We start from the raw sequence: 12243 nt of genomic DNA on the forward strand, positions 1-12243 counted from the left end.
GGCCTTTGTGCTATGCAGACCCCGTTACCATGGTTTTGCACTCGGCGGCTCACGTTACCGCAGTCTTTGAAGGGAAAAGGAGTGAAAGGTGGGACCGCCGAATCCAACACACTGTTCCTTAACTAACGGCGGAAATAATACTTGTCATGCTCAGGGTGAATGAAACAACACCACTTCGGAAAAACATCCATGTTTGACCGAGTAAAACGTGAACAACGCATCATACTTCAAAATAACTCAACAACACTAATACCAGTAGCACACCAGTTCTGGGTTTATTGAACCCACTCCCATTGGTATACATTGTAGTCACATGAAAGCGTGCGTCTCATACAGACGCTGAAGGGAGTCCTGATGGGGAGACAAAGCGTTGGAATCGGACCCCCTGGTTCCCAGACTGATGCTGGAGGACTCATAGTTTGAAGCGCTGGGCCACTGACCCGGCTGCAGTACTCAACCCTGTAAGTGAGACCGGGTTTCTCCAGAACAGCAACTAAAACACTCTCAAATCCTTGAAATATTTGTTATCAACTGCTCGTTCCTATTTGAAGTGAACTACATTTATTGATTGATTTAATTATTCATGTTTCTTGTGGCTGGAGCCAACGCGTCGGGCGCTGAGCAGAATGCAACCCGGAAAAGGTTACCAGTCTATCACAAGGTCGACACATAGAGACGGACAGCCGTGCTCATGTTTATCCCATTACCAGTCTGTTTTTACCCAAATCTGCATGTCTTTAGACCGGTCTCCATGTAGAACCAAAATGTAACCTCGTACGTGGCAATTATATATAACACCGGGTAGCTAAATCATTAACAACGGACTTTATTCTCGATACGATGATATGAAACTCGGGAGTATCTTGTGTTGTAGAAGCTCACAGTGGAAATACTCAAGTTATGTACTAGTTTTCTTCTGTCAGTGTGTTTGGCTTTTCATTGTTGCAAAGTCTCTCTACGCTTGAGGCGCTAGTAATTTGATCTCCCATCCGGTCCTGTTTATCCCTCATATTCCTCACGTAATCTTCATCTATCCCGGTGAAGCCGACTAGGAGCTGCCCACGGCCTCGTGTGGTACTACTGCTACTTCATTTGAAGAAGTTGGCCGTTTCTACACGCGTACGTCGACTGGCCTTGTTTTCTTTTGGGGAGGGGGTGTTCGTGTTTTCCTCCTGAATTAAAGTCGCTGATTTCATTTCGTATTCCTGTGCCGTCCAATTGGGCCGGGGACTTAAAATTCTTTTAACACAGCTTCAAGTGTGAATATATTTCTGCTGTATTTTCGCCTTCAAAGCCCGCGAAACCAGCTCAATCTCCTGGGAGCGTTTGTCACACCGCGCCGCACAAAGTCCACGATTTATACAGCAGCTGGCGCAGTAAATGTGCTGTAATTGCATTGCACAGTCACACATGGATCGGGGTGTGTTCGTCGCATCACACCGAATCTATTCATCTGCAGTCCATGTGATAATGATGCTCGCCACCACCTCCCTGTCTCACGCATGATATTTGAGGGTATTGTTTTAATGCCCGCCTGTGAGCATCTGTCCCCCCCACACCCCCCTTCGATTGGAGGGAAATGCTTTTTTCGTGTTGTGATCCGATTGGGCATCGGCAGCATTCCACGCGGCGATGACCCGGGAGCAGATTTCGGAGGCGCTATCCCGTTAACAAGGAGCCTGCTGAGACAAGCGACAAGCTGGAGACGTGAGATATCAAGCGAGGCCTGCCTGTGCCAGACAGTTGGTGATCTGCATGACATTTTTCTTTTCTTTTTTATTGTTCTTGAATATGCCAGTGAAGGACAGTGACAGTTGATAGCTGAGGGGAAATGCAAGAAAAGGTTGTTTTTCTCGAGGACCTTTTTTTCCACAAACATTTTTCTTTCGAATGTCAAACATTAGACAACACGGACAAACAGAGTGAATTGTTTGCTTTTAAGACGACACACAGTGCGGTCAGTTTTGCTGTATTCTATCTCACTTTTTCTTTTGCATCTGGGAGCTTAACACACGCCGACTCCTCCATTATCCTCAGTGATTTCTCCGTCTACATATGATTTAACCCTCGTATCCTCGACATCTCCGATTATAATCTCCACAAGTGCAGTATGAATAGCAGCCGTGTCATTTAGCCCTGTGAAACACATCATTTTGTTTACAGACCAGCCACCCCTCTCCTGGCTTTTAGGATAACAATCATGCTCGGTGCAGAATGAATTTAAAAGGCGAGATCCTCAGTAATCCAGGACCGTGAATTGCTCACACCACTAATTCCTCTAATTCAAATAAGGTCAAAGTGTTTCTGTGGTGAAATGCCACAAGGTTGTGGAGCCATTTTAGCAACTGTTTAGTGGCTAAAGCGTCCAAGTCAGAGTTAATCCGATTCGGCCTCGAGCCGCCGGTCTTTATGGACGGCAATGCCGCGCGGCACGTCGGTCCACCACTTTTCCCTGACTTAAATATCTCATCAACTATTTGACATTTTGTGCAGTCATTCGTGGGGTGAATCCAACTGTTTTTTCTCCTGCGCTAACCTGCCTGTGCATTTACTTTCTTCAAGTAAAAGTCTTTTGGATGGATTGCCATAATATTTGTGGCACACGTTCATGCCTGTCAGGAGAATGATTTACGACAACTTTTGTGGAAAAGTAACTTTTCATCCAGCGCCGTCATTAGGTAAAAAATGACTGGTAGCTGGTGACAATGAAAATATTATCCACGTTAGACGTCAGCCTGTCAGCATTGTCATTGTTAGCCTGTTAGCCTGTCCGCATTGTCATTGTTAGCCTGTCAGCATTGTCATTGTTAGCCTGTTAGCCTGTCAGCATTGTCATAGTTAGCCTATTAGCATTGTCATTGTTAACCTGTTAGCCTGTCAGCATTGTCATTGTTAGCCTGTTAGCATTGTCATTGTTAGCCTGTTAGCATTGTCATTATTAGCCTGTTAGCATTGTCATTATTAGCCTGTTAGTCTGTCAGCATTGTCATTGTTAGCCTGTTAGCATGCTGAAGTGAGAATTTAGTTTAAAGCACAGCTTTGTATACAGCCTCACAGAGGAAGCACATATTGTGGCTGTAGACACACCATTTTGAAATTAAATGATGGCTTAAAAAACATTATTCCAAATCCATGTAGGCCTATAGTTGCACCCTTTAAAACTACTGTGCATGCCATACTTTCGCATATATTTCTGTAGCATGCATTTAATACACATACATTTGGAGTGCAACGCTGCAAAAACACATTTTTGATACGTCAGACGAGTCACGTGGGTGTCGGCAAACCATGCAGCTCCACACCGATCAACTCCGGGCAACAGTGGAACATTTTGTGACATAAACTACACCCGCTGTGTAAACCTAGCCACACGCAAACGACCTTGCCTAAGTTGCATGACTGATACGTGAATGGAGAAAAAAAAGCCAACATTATTTCCAAAGGAGAACAATGGAGGAACTATCCATCATTGCTGGAAGAAAGGGGGAAAAACCTGGCCACACCCCTGTGCTCCCTAGGCTACATGCAGAGTAATTCTCGAGGGGATGTATTCCAGACATAATGAGAAAGAAACATCGGGGTAAACAAATCAACTTTTTTTCCGTTCCTTTTTTTCTTTTTTTGCATGCTGGCCTAATTACAGGGTAGGAATAAATAACTATCGGAGAGGAGACAGGCACGCCAGTGTGAGGCATTGTAACGGGCCACGGGGAGCTTATGCGTCATTTTTCCTGCCTCACATGTTGACATGTTTGGTCCACAGTGAGGTTCTCTGATCATACAGATGTTTAGTTGCGGTGGCGATTGGGCAACTTTAAAAAAATATGTTTTTGTGCATATTTTTCAAATGTGCCAAAGATTTACTGCAATGGTCATTTTGGTCTAATATTGAATGTAAATGTGTGCTTTAGTTATGAGGGCAGAACACAGAGGGTAATCAGGTTTTACATTAGTTTGGCTTTTCTTCAAATGGAATATGTGACTGAATTATGGGCTGGATCAAGATGTCCTTGGACACCCTTAGGTGGGGATCACACAGAGATGCCTCCCTTTCGATGAATCTGCTTTATAAATACCATGGCTGTGTAAAATGTCTGGGTGAGCCCAAGGCTGTCTGGCGCATGTGCAACCGTTGAAAATATTTTTCACTTTTATGCATTTCTGGGGCGGGGGGGGGGGGGGGATGTGTGGAAAGCATGTCATGGGAGATGGGAGCATCCCAGGCGCGTTGTATCATCACGGGGGTTTTCAGGTCCAGTGTATTCTGTGAGTTTCTCTTTTTAGCCTCCCTGCAGAACCTCATACCGCCTCTTCTACTTCTGCTTTGACTATATCTTTCCCAGAAGGCCTTTCAACATCTAGTGCGGGGACCCAGACTTGCATGTCCGACCAATATGAGATCAAAGATCAGACATATGAAGAGAGAGCTGCAGGCTGAATGTCGGATCACATGGTATATGGTGTATTGATGTTCTGCCTATGTGTTTGTTTTTTGTATTTTTTACACCACAAATACTAAAACTAACCATCCCTTCTTCTTATAATAATTCATATAAGAATCTTTCAAAGTCATAATAACAGCAGATACAAAAAAAGTATTTAAACAGTAAACACATTGACAAAAAGTAGGAAAAGAAATATCAAATCTATTTTTTTTAAACGGCAAAATATAAATTGAATATACCAAACAGGATCAGGTTCATTGTTGTAACAAATAACAAAACACTGATATCCATAATTGGGCTAATTCTACTGTGGCTCCATTGAACAAGAACTTTCTCAACTAACTGTCATTGAAACAGAAACACACATTTATATTTGTTTTTTTAATGCCATTCGCTCTCAGTGGATGGAGCTGCTCTGTTGTCATGGAGATGGTTTGTTGTACAGGTGATCTCACCTTTTTCTTTCATCACTTTTCTGATGACCAAAACTCAATTGCTCAAGTAGCCTTTTACTTTTCTGTGTTGAGATGTTCTGAGCTGATATTTTCTAGATGGTAATCTTATAATCGGTCCCGGCCATCTTCACACATATAATTCATAAAACCAAGAATGATCCAAGATGCTATAAACATCAAGACTTGATTTGGCAGTGACTCTGTCTCTCTCTCTCTCTCTCTCTGTGTCTCTCTCTCTATCTCTCTCTGTCTCTCTCTCGCTCTCTCTCTGTCTCTCTCTCTCTGTGTCTCTCTGTCTCACTCTCTCTGTGTCTCTCGCTCAATCTCTCTCTGTGTCTCTCGCTCTATCTCTCTCTGTCTCTCTCTGTCTCTCTGTGTGTCTCTCTGTCTCTCTCTCTCTGTCCCCCTCTCCCGCTCTCCCTGGTGAGAGCATTCATGCACTTCATGACAGATGAGACGAAGTTTATAGATGATGAGGGGGGAGGGGGCAAAAAAAGAAAAATCCTAAAACTGAATATTCCCCTCACTGTAATAGTTCCAATATGTTCTGGCAAAACAGATTGCGGTATTTTGCTTCCCTGTCGGAGTGCTGAATATACCTCCTCCCTCCTCCCTCCTCCCTCTCTTGTTTCCCCTCTCCCCTTTTCCCATTATTGCACGATGGCACTCTCCATTTCATTGTCAGTCTGGGCAGCGCTGCTGTAGCATAGACTCGTTACATCGAGCCTACAGCCCACTGACCACCTCCCTTGTGCAGCCTTACGACCGTCCATCACGGATAAAATATTACACTGCACCTCCGTGGCCACTAGCTCCTGCTTAGGCTGGAAATGGGACGATAAGCACAGCAAATATGCCAGTAAAATGGGCCACCTTCTATCAAAATGAAACACTTAGAGGAAACCTCTACCCTATTTGTCAGGTTCCAATTGAATACGTTGGTTATTTTTTTCTGGAATGAGAGAGTGTGGAGCATGCGAGATGAGCTGCTGCTTCTTGTTTTGTATTTTTCCAGTGATCCCCGGGACCCATTTAGGGGAGTCGCAGTCCCTGTTGATTGAGAGAGCCCCTTTAAGTGGCCGTGGCAATTTCCAAACAACAATAACAGTCGACCTCCTCTGGCAGGAAGAAGGCCCTTAACCACGAGAGCCGGGGTCTGGAGGGAGGGGAGGGGGGCGGGGGAGGTGGGAGGTGAGCCAGGGGGGGTTGGGGAGGCAGCTTGCGGTCGTACATCTTGGGAAGGCTGCATGTGTTGCCCAGACAGCCCCTTAAGTGACTTCACCTCATCTCAATGGTGCTCATTACGAGCGATAGAAAGCCATCCATTCAGGGCACCGAACAAACCAGCTCCATCTGGAGAGGACGAGAGGGTGTCAACACGGGCTCGCAGCAATTGATTGGGTCCCGTACAGTACGGTGAGGTTGTGTGTGTGTGTGTGTGTGTTTCTCATTGTGTATTACACACTTCACTCCTCACAATTACCGGGGGCATATTTACAAATGTCAAACGTCTATCCACAGGGTTCCCACAAACTCTAAATATTTACTCGTAAATACCGAGGAGGAGGAAAAAAAGCAGAATAAATTCAAGTGTCTTCCACCAGTTGCCGTGTTTTAAACACATTTCAATGGCTATCACTCCAAGCGGAGCCCACGCGGCGTCCAGTGTTTACGCCGCTCTGGTGTTTTGGGTAGTCTGGCGTCTCCGGGCAGCCGGATCCTGCCGGGACGTGAAAGGGAGGCTCCGCCTTTTACATTGTCTGTCAGTTAGCTGACGCTTTTATCCAAAGCGACTGACAATCATGTTACATTCATACACCGTAGACACAGATACAGGGAGCAATTCAGGGTTAAGTGTCTTGCTCGAGGACACGTGGACTAGGGCAAATATTGAGCCGCCAACCCCCTGATTGAACATATCTATTGAATTCATTCTGTACACATTATATCTATTACACCTGTCCATCCTGGAGAGGGATCCTCCTCTGTTGCTCTCCTGAAGGTTTCTTCCCTTTTTTTCCCGGTGAAGGGTTGTTTGGGAGTTTTTCCTGATCCGATGTGAGGTTCTGGGACAGGGATATCTATGTGTACAGATTGTAAAGCACTCTGAGACAAATTTGTAATTTGTGAAAATGGGCTATACAAATAAACTGAATTGAATTGAATTGAAAGACGGACCTGCTAACTCTGTCATGTGAAGGCTATCAGTCGCCGTCACATGACAGTCTAAACGAGAAGGAGGGGGAAATGGACGGTGAAGCTCTCGAGACTGCGTTATCTTACCGCCGTGGAATTTAGTTTGAAAACTGCCATGTTTTTGGACAAATTACGCCTTCCATCAGCTTAATATCTATATTTTTTTCAAGTCTTAGGCTGGAAGTTACATTTGGACTGTCCACGTTTAGCAAATGAAACAGGAGGGGGGTGGGGGGGGGGGGTGAAATCACTCAAGTGATGGATCCCACCAAGAGCTGGTGGGCGTAATAATGAGTGTGATTTGAACTTTTATTCTTTTCATTAGAAAACCATTGACATTTCAAGCACACCTGTTCGCTATTGTCAACGATTAACCTTTAAAAAAAAAAGAAAAAAGAAGAGTGACGAAGAGACAAAAGCCCAGAAACAAATGCGGTCACGTGCGTTTTTCTCTCCTTCAGCCTGCTTTACAATCCGCTCTTGTTTTTAAAAGCAAATTCAACCGAACTAATGGGAGATAAGGGACATCACAAAAGAAAAGCAGGGGAGGGAGAGGAAAAAAAGAACATAATTGAACTTAATTGAAGGGTTTATTCAAGGGTTGGCGTGTGCTTGTGGACACGCACGCACTCGGGTATGTCGGACGCTTCAAAGCAGCGTCGTGCCTTTGCAACGCCGGAGAGTTTTTATACACGCTGCATAATAAATGTGGCTCTTATGGGTAAAATAGACCCTTATTGAAAGCCAACTGACTGTCCCTCTTGACACATGAAATCATTTGTGCCTTTTTTTTTCCACAGATGCACCTGCAGTTTGACGCCACAGGATTTTTATCCCCTTTGGAGCTTGTGCTGCTTTGAAAAGTTGAATATATAAAAGTGATGATTGCCAGATCTCGAAACAGAGCTGCACTTAACTTCGTATGACCTTCCTTTGGTTCGATTTGTGATTAAGTTACCCGAGTGTTTATGTACCTTATTTGTCCCTCTCCCACATGGGGAACACATTTCAAATTTTGACCTTATAAAAAGATATGTTTCAGTGAAGCAGATAAAGGAAGTACACACACACACACACACTCACTCGCTGCTTTCTTGGTTCCAATTCTGTTATTTTATGTAATTATATCGACAACATTTTGACATCTTGTTTGCATACTTGCTGGCCAGCGCCTGCAAACTATTTGTGGTTGTATTAAGGTATCCCTGGTTGGAATGATACAACTACATCAGTAGGGATTTAATCTCTACTCCTCATATTTCATCATTTACAAAAATCTGTATTCACATTCCGGCCCACATCTCCATGTTTCATTTTGATCAATATTTGATTTCCCATTTTCCATATTCCCTTTTTTATTACCGACTTAGATTCTGTTAACGCATCATGCACACTGTTGGTTTTTGGTCTTTGTTTGACTTTTATCCATCTAATTTAATCTTTTATTCCTCCTTTTGTCGTTATTTTGTTTGTTTTTATTTTCTTTTTTCCACAGTTTTCACTCATTGGGTATGTGATGACGAGATCTTTGGATCATTAAAGAATCTGGGTTAAGGTCAAGAGAGGATAAGAAAATCTGCTACGCAGACAGCAGAGCTGTGTTGATCAACATGATTCCATCTCCTGATTCACTCAATTCATAGAAGTCCAACACTTAAGATCATTTGGCATTATATATCTTGGATTTGGAATTTAAAAAAAGGAAAGAAAGTGCTGACATGTGTGAGCCGGGCTGTGCCATGCTTTTGAAAATGTGCCCAGGCAAGCACATGTATGCTGGGGGTGGGGGTGGGGTTTGGGTGGGGGGGGTTGGGGGCGGGGGTGTCTCAGTGCACGCCGGCTGCTTCCTGCTGAAGCAAGGTGTGTGCTGTGCAGTGACAGGCAAGAGCGCTCCGTGAGGCCCGGTGCTGCTGCCATCATCAGCCTAGGGTTTGGACCAGGTACACACAGCAGCTGGTTAACTAATCGCCACACAAATATACACACACACACACACACACACACACACAGAGAGAGATCCATGCGTATCGGTCAAATGTGACAGATAAGACGAAATATCACCGCTGTCTCAGGATTCAAATGTCATCCTTTTTTCTTGGGGCTAATATGATTTAAACTAGTGTTGCATTTGTATACACAGACATAGACACAGACACACACACACACACACACACACACACACACACACATACCCTCTATAGCCACCACCATGCGTTGACCATATGTGTGTAATTAATTACAATGATTGGTCCGTTAATTCGATTGCGTTGTGATGTAAGCATTGGACCTGTGTTGCGTGCATGAGGTGATAATTCATACAGAGTGTGAATAATCCCGAGGACACCAAATGCCACGCAAAGGACTGTTCATCCGGCTCTGCTGCCAGTTGAACCGTGTGCCTCTTAATCTGGATCTAAATAAGATCAGGATCATGATGGGATCACATCCAACTCAATGCCAGTATTGGTAATCCACTCCAATAATTTAAACTGAATAGCTAATTCTGTGACATTTTGGTATATTTTTAATGGTCGATATTTAAGCGGGGTGTGTTTAAAATGAAATAATATGGCATCTAATTCTGAATTACATGTAAAAGTGATCATAGATGTACTGTTGTGTGCCCCTCCACACACTAAACTAATAACAGCAGTGGCCCTTTGAAAAATACACACATCTATGCAGCTTAATGGTGCCTGAATGTGTTATAATATACATATGGTTGCTGCTTTTAACAAGAGTTCAACATATTTTTAGCGTTTGAAACATTACGCTAAACAGCTGCTTCAAGTGCAAGTTAATCCACCGTCCTCTCGGCGCACTAATCTAATGGCCTTTTCCTCCACTGCATGGTTGCCATTACTTGATTCACGATGTGAATATGGCTTTAATGTTGGAGATTTGAGATCTGATATGACCTTGTTCTTTAATCTGCCAGAAATGCGTTCTCGGAACGCAGAGCAACGGGCCGTGGGAAGCACACAAAAAAGGAAAGAAAAGCCCACAGTTAACGAATTAGAAGTGGGTTTGAGCCCAGCTGCGTGCATGCACATAATATAATTGGCCCGTGGATGTGAGTTGACTTTAACAGGCGGGTCTGCCGTGGAATATACTGCTTCATTATAAAGAGCAGAGCATATTGTAAAACGCTGTGGTTGGGTTTCATGTAGTGTTGGAATAAATGTTGTGCTTTTGTTTCTGCGGACTGGGGATGTGTCTTACAGGGGTACAAATGGTGGCCATTACGTTATAATGGAGGGTCACGTAAAGCGAGCCACAAGCAACAACCCAACAAAAAAAACATGACCATCTGTCAGCCAGTCTTTTACTGTGTGTTTTAAAATGCACCATGAGCGTGATGTCATACATTTATGCAACATGTCTGGCAGAGAGACTCTTCTCCGTGTGCACTCTTGCAGTGTAACGACATTTGCAGATTGAAGTGTGAACGACATTGCTGCTATTTGGTTAGGAATCAGTAGATATATGTTGCAAAAGGATTGGGTGAGACAACAACACATTATTGGTTAGTCTTTGCATTATGAATCACTCTGTAACCTTTGCCACACAAATACTACGATTTTTTTTGGCATGATGAATTTCAGGAGACCAAGACATATCCTTGATGTGTAAATCATATGTATGAAAAGCACATTTTATCTTAGCTTTGATTCTTAAAACATTGGCAACTAGAACGGGCACTCTGTAGAGCGCATACCTTCGCATATCACAAGATTGGGCATTGAATTATGAACATTTTGGCATTAGTTACATGACAATTGGATAACAATTTACCGTGCTATGGTAAAAAGAAGATTTTGACATTTTCATGACCTTGACCCGATCGATCCCAAAATCTAATCAAATGGTCCCCGGATAATAACCAATCATCCCACCAAATTTCATGCGATTCGGTTTACAACTTTTTTTGTTACGCGAATAACACGCATACAAATAAATAAATAAATAAATACACGGCGATCAAAACATAACCTTCCGCATTTTCAATGCGAAGGTAACAAGGGTAGAAAAACTAAAACAGATATCATATTGGTCACTGCCTTGTGTATATATTTTGTTTCCTCTGTATATTTAGTCTTTTAATATTAGTATTTAGTATTGTTATTGTGTTTTGTGTTTTAATTTTTATTAATGCTCTAATGTGCTGTGATCCTGAAATTTCCCCACTGTGGGACTAATAAAGGAATATCTTATCTTATCTTATATCATATTGCCTTGATTATTGAGTTATTGGTGCATTATAAGACATCTGCCACAATCTGACCAGCTCCTCAAAATTCATATTCCATTCTGCTGTTTTTGCAGTCCTATTATTAGTGTGACATCATGAATAAATGACCGCTACATATTTCCACAGATGCAGCCAGTAGTGTGGTGTGTTGCTCAGTGTTTAACCTGTGGATCCAAAAGGTTTCTCACTTACATTGATGATCATTTTCTTAAAAGCACCAGATTTATTGTACATTCTCTCCCACTCATTAATCTGCCCCCTACTGCCCACTTGGAAGCATGACAGTATTTACAGACACATTAAATCACTGTTGTTTATCCTCTGCAGTCCTACTGAACTGTGCAATGCTGTGTGTCCTAGTTTCCTTGAGATGTGTTCAGGGCCCATAACGAGGACACCATGATTGTATCAACTGGGTTATTAAAAGGATTTTTCTCAGTCATCCAGACGGTGACATCAACTTCAAACAAGGTCAAATAAATTCAAATAATCACAATTCACTGAAAAGAGGTAGTTTTCCGCAAAGGGAGGTGGCTATATGTGTAACATAAATGAAAAGACCTGATGAATAGCATGACAAAGGTATAAAGTAGAAGAAGGAAAATAAATGGCTGGCCCAAGAGGTGAGCCTTGAGGCACGCCATGCAATCAGTGAAGCCTGAAAGAACGTGTCATTAGTTTCACAGAGAAAATGTTTGACAGTTGAAATGAGAACCGGTCCAGGGCCGCGACAGAGACGCCCAAACAAAACGAGGCTCTGTGGTGCCCATGGGGGGGGAAGGTGGATGATTAATACGTCATGCATTACTCAAACCAGTGGGGGGAGCTGTTCCACGGGTCTGCGTGTTTTATTGGGTGATACAGCAGTGTTGGGATATCATCACTCGTTTCCTAA

The sequence above is a fragment of the Pseudoliparis swirei genome, chromosome 4, assembly GCF_029220125.1.
Source record: "Pseudoliparis swirei isolate HS2019 ecotype Mariana Trench chromosome 4, NWPU_hadal_v1, whole genome shotgun sequence".
NCBI classification, from domain to species: domain Eukaryota; kingdom Metazoa; phylum Chordata; class Actinopteri; order Perciformes; family Liparidae; genus Pseudoliparis; species Pseudoliparis swirei.